Here is a 5,749-nt window from a genome sequence, read left to right as displayed (position 1 = left end):
ATATATATATATATATAAGATCCAAGGATCGAGGTGTAGGAAGAAAGTTACCTTCAAACAATCCGTAGTAAATATTTAAAAAAACAGCTTTCAAGGAAAATAGTGGTTTATTGAGACGGAAGGTTGTGGACTTTTTCGTGTCAATGTACAATAAACTGAAAATTCTGATCGAATCTTCCATGGATTAACATGTACCTCCTTGCGACAATGCAAAATTTCATTTAATCAAGATACCCTTGGCCAGTGTAGTAGCCTGCTGTATACACCTAGCTTGGATATTTACCACTTCCGAGGTACCGCTCGCTATGAAGCGTATGTAACTCGGATCTTATCTACTCTATTCCTTAACTCTTGCATATATTACTGGTATGTATAACAGGTCAGAATGTTAAAATGCTACATGTTTTTCTTTTCAGAGTGTATTACAATCGTCAATCTTCGACTTATTCTTATCCAAGTGAGCGTTTAGCTCAGTATTCTACCCGCTATTATTCATAGCTTTATCTACTTCGTTCCATCGTTAAATATAATTTACTTCATATGTGTCTGCATTTGTGTCTGTATGTACTTATTTATGTATGTACTTATGTATGTATGCGTATGTGTGTATGCATGCATATCCGTGTGTGTGTGTGTGTATTTGTGTGGGGGGAGGGGTGTAGGAATTCTTCGTTGATATTGCACCTGATAAATACCTCTTCAGCAAGAAATTTCAAGTAACTGTAGTCAACTTCAGCAAAAATATACGTGTTTTTCATATAATTACATATAGTTATATTCGTGCTTATGCGCCTATAGTTTATGCGCACGAATTTCTGTTTCTGTGAATGTATGTCTGTGTATGTGCGTATCTGTCTGTGATTGTATGTATGTGCGAGTGATTGTGTGTATCTGTGTATGTATGTAGTGTTTCATGTGTCTTCTGTATATTTTGTTGCAAATTCATAACCATTTCCTTTAAGTGATTGCTATTCGTCGTTCGTTTCTATAGGTTTTACGTCTCAATGTTTAAAATAGTAACCCAGTCTGTTCATTTTGTCAGCTATGAAATGTTTAGAATAGTATTCGCAGCTTCAATGCTATTGAATTTCTGTAGGCAGTGATAGCTTTTGCTGAATGTGACTTATACAGGAGTCCTTTAAGAGATCGTGTGTGTGTGTGTCTGTGTGTGTGTGTGTCTCTGTGTGTGTGTGTGTGTGTGTGTGTGTGTGTGTGTGTGTGTGTGTGTGTGTGTGTGTGTGTGTGTGTGTGTGTGTGTGTGGTAGCCTTGCCATGGCTGTGTGTACTCACGTTAGTGATAGTAATGCTGGTAAGGATGTATGAGGTTAGTAGCGTCCGTGTTATGTGTGTGCATGTATGTTTATGTCCATGTTTACCTTGGAGTTAGTAATATATATACCTGTATTTATCTAGTTATTGATCGCTTTTTTTTTAACGTATTCATGTAAGCATACTATAGAACTTCTATGTGTATGTGTATAATTCTGATTGTCCACGTGTGTATGATGGATATAAGTTTATTTTAAAAATGGGGATGTTGGGAGAGTCTATAAGTGGGGATTAATGCATGAATTTCCTTGTATCTGTGCAGTTAGAGTTGTTTGACTCGTTCATATCGGGGAGAATTGTACACCTAGTCGATCAATAAGCTGCAGATTTTTCAACTGAAGGTTTGATGGAGCGATAATTATCTCTGCTGGGTTATGTTATGTTCATGAATAAAATCACATAGTGACCCACTCCACCTAATTATGGATATATATTATATGTTGTTGATATTGTTGTTGTTGTTGCTGGTGGTGGTGTTACTAGTGATGCTGTTGTTGTCGGTGTTATTGTTGTTGTTGTTGTGTGTACGTACCAGCGAGACCCGAGATAATTTAATAATTATGAAATTTATTTATATCGTGATATACAAATTTTATATCGTGTTAGCATTATTTTGTAATTTTAAGGACTTTTATGTTAATGTGCTAGACAACGGATCGAGGCTACTGAAAATTTAGGCTTTAGATATTTTATTGTCTTAGTAACCATATAATAAATATTAAACATATATAAATCATTGTAAGTATAACCAAAGATATTTGAAAACCAGTTAAAACGTTCCAGAAGATTCCGGTATTTTGTTCGTATCTTGTATCTAAAATTTAGCAGTGAATCTCGTGGTATACGTTTTTCGTAACAGACTTGCCTCGTTTTCTTTACTTGCTAGTTTGGATAACTCCAGATCCGGTTATTTCCAAAAAGAGACGTAACCTTTTGTGGTCAATATATTCCTACTGTATTGAAAGTCTGGCCTTGTGAATTATTCATAGTCACAGAATATGTTAAGCGTAGATGAAATTTAATCCTTTCTATTTTAAATAGTAAATCTGCGTCAGTACTATTTTATTTCAAGGTATATGGTTAAACTATCACATTATCAAAGCTTCAACAGAATTTTGATAAAGTCCGAGACCTCGAGTCTGGTCCTGCTGCAAAATCCTTGTTTAACGCTCAATTGCATAAAAACATTGCAACTATTCCTCTTTTTAAACTTAGAACTTGTGATGGCATTCCAGAAGTGAATGAGTTCCGTAGTTCAACAGGGCAGTGCTCAGCTTCCAATTAGTCGTCACTTATTAATTTATTTATTCTTAAATAATTTTGACATCATATCAGATATCTCCACATCACATTCGATAAATGACTGGCTTGTTACTGAAGCAGTCTCATTTGTAATTTGTATTAATTTGCAATCTCTTTCTGTTACTCAGTTGAACGCAAATTTGGGTTTAACTTATATTGTTTGTAATACATTCCCAGATGATGGCACTTAATAATAATAACAGCTCTGTGACTCACAGTATTATGGATAAAACTTGTCTGAAGTATTTTGTCTCCAACAGGTCTACGTACACCCGTAATTCCTTGTTGGCATTTATACATCTCGCATTGGAGAAATGCGAATATCATTGGCATTTCATCAATTTGCCAGACGTTGACATGATCAGATGACGCAAAAATATTGCACGTACTCGTCTCTATCAGATGCACAGGTAATCTGAATATACTCTAGACTATTGCCAAGATAGCGGCAATGCATGTCCCCGCTGCACATAATACCTGTCGTATGTTGCTTCTAAGAAGAGTTATAAGCGTAGCTATATAAGTCTAAAGAGGTATGCTTTACCATATTCTCCAGAGGCATCGATATAAAACAAGTTATTTGCAGGATCAATGAGGATATATACTGTTGGTAGCTTGGTAGCTTTGTTCATTTTAGCAATGATAAAATCAATGTTAAGATGAACGATTTCTTATATATTGATGCTTTGTAGGACATGTTTTCAAAGTTCTGATTAACCGATTCTTTCACAATTTGCTGTTTTTCTGTTAGGACTTTAACCAGCTTTAACTCAACGCCTCTTAACAAAAAAAAAATTCTTTTTAAATCCAGTCATATGAACATAAGCAACTGGCTCTCCAAAGACATGCTGCACCACCTTTAAGTCATTCATTAACTCAGTAAAGTAAGTGTTGCGCGCCCTAGCTATTAAGTCTGGTTAATTTACCACAGTGTCATTTCGCTTTAGACCATTTGCAGGTTATGATACGTTAGAATATGACCAGATTTGTCGTATTTCCCTTCTAATGTTATAGCATCTTGAAAGTATTGGTGCTTGTTACATAGACTCATAGCAAATGAAGAGTGTATAGCTATACTCCCAGTTCTAAATACTGGTTTTCTCTAGCTGCAAGGTGACCCATCAGTTGAGATTGGTTGCATCTTTTGTGTGTGTGTGTGTGCGTGTGTGCGCGCACGCGTGTGTACGATAATTGATAGAATAACTGTAGAAGTTCCCTGATACGAATAATTCTTATCTTTGATGGCTTTCTGCGTATATGCTCAAGTACGATTCTGTCCTTTAAATGATCAAGACAAATGCAGAAACACCCATCTCAACGACATCACTATGTAATTGAGAATTGTTTTGTTGACCTTCTGCTGAATCTGCCTCATCAACTGCGCTACAGAGACAGATGAAAGTACGAAGATGAAGTTTTCAAAATGGGTCACAACTCTATAATGGAAGGTCATATATGCGTTTTCGGTTGGTTTGGCGTACTGAGTGGATTTTTTTTAAACAATAGCCGGACAATTTTCGTTCTCATTATTTTCTCACCATTGTATATTATCTCTTGCTAAATCGCACATAATAAAGAATGAAGACGTATCTATTACATAAAAACAAAATTAAAATGAATAAACAAACAATAAAATCCGGTAATATGACACATTCACCATCCTATCATATGCTTCTTATGTCATTTACTTCAAGGCAATGATGAAAAGTGGGTCGTTCTCTCCATCCCCGCCCATCTCTCTCTCTCTCTCTCTTTCTCTCTCGCTCTCTAACTACATATTTAAATACAAACATACATACATACATAAATGCTTACATGCATACATACATATGTGTGACTGTGTGTATGTACTTTCTCTCCCTTACCCGTTCTCCCATGGATTCCCTCTCTCTCTCTCTCTCTCTCTCTCTCTCCCTCTCTCTCTCTCTCTCTCTCTCTCCTTTTCTCTCTTAATCTCTTTCATTAGTTACCTAATCCCTCCTATCAGGTTCACTACATGTCACACTCTCTTTCCTTCGATACTTCGTTTCGGTATTATGTCATGTGTCCTCTATTTTCGTCTTCTATCTTCCCTCCATGTCACCTCATTTTTCTCTTTGTCTTACTGAATAGCACCTGTGTACATATTCACGATTATACACACACGTGCAAACAATCATACAAAATACAAACATACGCAAACATGAACCCATGATCATATAACTGTGTCCGTATATCCGTGAATATCTCTATATCGTTCTACCCAACAAAAACCTAAGTGGAGAAATCATATACGCATATCTACATACGTACATACATGTACACAAATACATACACACATGCTGGATTGTGTGTGTGTATGTGTGTGTTTGTGTACTTCTCTTTGAGCATGTATATGTATATATATTTGTGTGTATGAAATGCGTATATGTGCGCAGTGTTAAAATACTGTTTAGATGGGTATAACGTTACCAGGTAATTAAGTTGCCCCAATGTGCAGTTCCTGTATATTTACTCTACATCTATACAGTGATCTTTTGTAGGTGCAGTATGGCCGAACGGATGCGCATAATGTGTATGATTATGTGCAAATGTCATTTGCTATAACCTCAGGCCAACGTATACTCTGTGAAGGAATCCGGGTGGTCAAAAACTGTATATTCAATTGGCTTGTACCTGTAATTAAAAAAGCTTTCTTACACCTCATGTCACGATGATTCCGCCTAAGAATTATCTTGATACTACACATCTCTGGAACGTTCTGCCAGTTGGACAATAATTCAGGAGTAGTTAATTCACTTGATCAAACAATTGAATTCCCTACTTCGAACGACAGAGATCAACCACCGTATTGTGATCTTCTATTTCTAGACCAGTAAAAAATTGGAAAAGCTATAAATCACTGAAGTGGTCTCATAAAACCGCCCTATATGCCAAATATCAGATTCAATTTTTATTAACCCTGAGGTAAGTGTGTCCATTTCCTCATGCATGTATGACCAGGATTTTCATTTATTAATGCTATTATTAATTTCTCTCACTACATTAATTGCAATAAAGATCACTCAGCTTCATATTTATTTAGATACATACATGTGTGTGTATGTGTATGTGTAGATATGTATGTATGTATATATAT

The 5,749-nt window shown here is 35.9% G+C and overlaps 1 protein-coding gene across 5 annotated transcripts in view; it reads left to right on the top strand.

Moving 5' to 3' along the window:
• LOC106877850 (FMRFamide receptor) overlaps window positions 1-5,749 on the top strand; it is a 174,252-nt gene that overhangs the window by 87,056 nt on the left and 81,447 nt on the right. Inside the window, exon 1 of one of the 5 annotated variants that reach the window (XM_052967105.1) lies at window positions 5,559-5,577. The exons of the other annotated variants lie outside the window; for them this stretch is intronic. The gene's annotated coding sequence lies outside the window, so the exon portion shown is untranslated. Of the gene's footprint in view, window positions 1-5,558; window positions 5,578-5,749 lie in introns of those variants that run through there. 5 annotated transcript variants of the gene reach the window in all.

The sequence above is a fragment of the Octopus bimaculoides genome, chromosome 1 (assembly GCF_001194135.2).
Source record: "Octopus bimaculoides isolate UCB-OBI-ISO-001 chromosome 1, ASM119413v2, whole genome shotgun sequence".
Classification (NCBI taxonomy): domain Eukaryota; kingdom Metazoa; phylum Mollusca; class Cephalopoda; order Octopoda; family Octopodidae; genus Octopus; species Octopus bimaculoides.
The sequence above is the reverse complement of the archived record's forward strand: the minus strand, read 5'-3'. Positions and strand labels throughout refer to the sequence as shown.